This window comes from Silene latifolia, chromosome 9 (genome assembly GCF_048544455.1).
Source record: "Silene latifolia isolate original U9 population chromosome 9, ASM4854445v1, whole genome shotgun sequence".
Taxonomy (NCBI): domain Eukaryota; kingdom Viridiplantae; phylum Streptophyta; class Magnoliopsida; order Caryophyllales; family Caryophyllaceae; genus Silene; species Silene latifolia.
Genome location: NC_133534.1, coordinates 27311677 through 27315219, shown reverse-complemented (window position 1 = coordinate 27315219; position 3543 = coordinate 27311677).

Here is a 3543-nt window from a genome sequence, read left to right as displayed (position 1 = left end):
GCAAGGAGCCTACTCACACCTATGGGAGACCGGGTATGGATGTACCGATCCCAAGGAGGCTCTATCCTCACATTTGAGTAGCTATGTCAAAATCTAGGCCTAGTCTACGGTCTTGGTCTCACATGGTGGTCAAAACTTTCCGGTCTAGCCTCATTTCCCGGGTATTTGCAAGCAAACACCCTAACAAGGAGGTCACAAAGTGCAAGCCACTAAGAGGGGAAAGACACGACCTAGACAATATCATCATAGAGGGTATCATACTCCCTTCCTAGACCAAATTTTGTTCAAATCTTTATATACAAACTCAATGCAACAAGAAGGGAACACAACATATATATACATGTGAAACAAATGCATGCGAGAAATGGAAATGAACATAAGGTAAACATGCAACAATTTTGACTAATCCTAGCAACACATCAACACCAACAATCCACAAGTTCCTCAAGGGAACATCCAAGGCACAAAATCCCATTCTCCTTCATATATTCAAGAGATAAAAACAAAGAACGGTAAAGGAGTAAGAGATTAGAACGAGTTTACCAAGCGTCTTTTAGCTCCTTTTTGCCTCGAATGGTCGATGTCTATGCCAAAGGTTAGCCAACAAACAACATATATATACAATGCAATGTTTTTGTAATTTTTGAAAATTTTCAATTTTTAGGCATTTTTTGAATTTTTATCGAATTTAAAGGTATATACAAATATAATTAAAAAAGTGGATATTTCCCTCCCCACACTTAAACATTACTCGTCCCTGAGTAAGTCTCCAAGGGAACAAGTCTAGGAAGAGAATAGGTAAAAGAAAGGAACATATTTTTGTATTTTTGAAATTTTTGAAAATAGAAATAACATATTTTTGAGTTTTTTTTTAGGCCCTCCCCACACTTATTCATTTACATGGGAGGGCAAGTTGGAGAAATAAAAGAACTTGTTTTTGGGTTTTTAAATATTTGAAAAGAAATAACATGTTTTTGTATTTTTAAATAGGCGGAATTTCCTCCCCGCACTTATTTATTTACATATTTCCGATGAAAATAAATGTGTGGAGGAAATTCGAAAATGAAATACGTGTTTTTGGTGATTTTTGATTTTTCAAATTTTTAGTGGTTTTTTCAAATAAGCATGCAATGCATGATCTAACCTATATGAAATATTGAAATACAATGCAAGCTATACTATATGAATGCAATAACTAAATGTGACAATATATTACAAATTTGAAATCTAATGCAATCCTATATGAATGCAACTAAGTGAATTTCTAACTAAATGCATGCGAAAAATTAAACATGAATGAGAGAATTTGGATTAAGAAAGAGGTCATACTTGTCATTTTGGATTGAAAAGGGAGGAAATTGGGCCACCAACTCGGCCCTCGGGACTAGGAGTCCATCTCATCATCATCATCATCATTTTCTCCGGTAGTAAACTCGGAGCCTTGAATCAAGTCCTCAGGGTTAGTTGAAGGTGAAATCACCTCCACTACCGCCGCCCATGAGACCTCCCGTGAAGTCTCCACTCATGTTCATCACACTGCCATCACCTCCCGTAGAAGCATCTCCCATAAAGGCCCCACCGGACCCCGAAGCACCCACATCACTAGCAAAGTAGGGCCAAATGCCCCTACCCAATGGGCGTTATGCCCCTCCGGTGGAAAGATAGGGGCGGAAAAGTAGTCCGGTTGGAGGTTAAGACCTCCGTGGACCATAGTCCCATCCGCTCTCGGGTAGTTCCCATCGGGCCATGTAAAGTAGGAAGGGTGAGGGTCATCAAAGGGCAGATAATCCCGTCTACAAAAGTCGTCGTAGATCGGGTACGTACCGCTGGATTGATCATAGTAAATACAGTCCAACTTCCGCCCCAAAATATCCCTCTCACTAGTGGCCTTGGCCGTGGCAATATCCATCCTCTCCATCCACTCGGTAAGAGAAGGTGGTAAGGGAGGATAGGAAGGTTGGCTCGAGGAGGACCCCTCACCTTGTTGGAATTGCCATGGTGAGGGTTGGTGGGTTTGTGGTGGGTATTGGAGGGAGGAAGGAGTGTCCATTCTACGGTCTCGTGTATATACACGTGGAATATTAGGAGGAGGTTGGTCGGTGGGTGGTTCTTCTTCAATATCAAGGAGGTAGTAATCCTTGTCCTTTTCAATTTTGATTGTCGTGACATTGGGGAGCGGGATTGAGTTCTTGTAATTGATTTTCCAATACTCCTTGTCGTCAATGGGGTTGGTCTTAAGCCAACCAAGCTTGGTCCCCAAGTAATGCTTGGTCAAATAAGTGTCCCCGGGTATCCAATTCATGGTAGAAAAGTCTACCGGACGGTCCAAATTACGGGCAATGCGGGTGATGATGCCACCCACATGTATTGGGACTTTTTGCCCCGGGGAACTAGCAATTTTAGACAAATGAATGGCAAGGTGGTGAGCCACATTAATTCTGAAGGGGTTGGGTTTTGTAAACAAGTAGGACCCCAAAATTTCAAGTTCATTGGTCCGGAAAACCCACGGCTCATCCACCGCTAGAACACTGCATCCCATAAATCGATGCCACACCCGAATGACGGGGTTGTGGCAACTCATTGCGGGCCTTTTCACTCCAACTTTATCCTCTGGGCCGGAAATTGCTTTCCACACTCAGGAATAATGAAAATCAGCGGGTGGGTTATGTGATGGGGCATTTTCCAACCCAAACATGTTAGCCAACCGACCCAATGTAATATTGTGCTCCCGGTTCATAAGGCGGATACTAAAGGTGGCCACTAAATTTGTTTGTCGGTGCTTTGTAATCCGCAAACTACTCAAAAATTCCCAAGTGATACGGGGGTAAGTATATTCATGCATTGAGTACATCCCCCGCATTCCTACCCCGGCAAAAAGAGTCTCCATTTCCCTAGCTAACCCAAGGGCCGACAAGGACGGATGATGCAAAAACTTAGTGGGGGTGAGGGGACGATTTTTGAATAGAATAAACTTACCCTTCTGAGTTTGGGTAGTAAACTCAACCGTAGGAAAATCCGGATCGGGATTAGTGTCACTTGCGGCTCGAGCAATCAACTTCGTTTGATCCCTTGCTACATCCGCTCTTGTCCTTCTTCCCAACATTTTGATGACTAGAAGTGATTTGGTGAAGGTTGATTGAAGTTTGGTTGAGATTTGAGGGAGTTAGAGAGAAAAAGAAGGAAAAATGAAGGAGGAGTGAAGGAGGAATGAGTTGAAATGAAGGAGGAATAAGGGTTTCACGGGTTTTAATTTGGGGCTGGTTGATGCGTTTTGCCGGTGAGTGAATCGGCAGCCGGTCTACCGGCTGAGCACCCCTTCATTTTTTCAATTTTCGTGAATTTTTCCTCAAGACATTTGACCTCTCTACCGGTGGACGGACCGGCAGCCGGTCCACCGGTAGAACACTCCCCTCACTTGAATTTTCCTTCACCAGACGTGTCCTGCCGGTGAGTGGGCTGTCGGCCTACCGGCAGAACACTACTCCACTCATAAAATCAACTTCTCAACATTTGGCATGAGTGCTCTGCCGGTGAGCCGGCTGC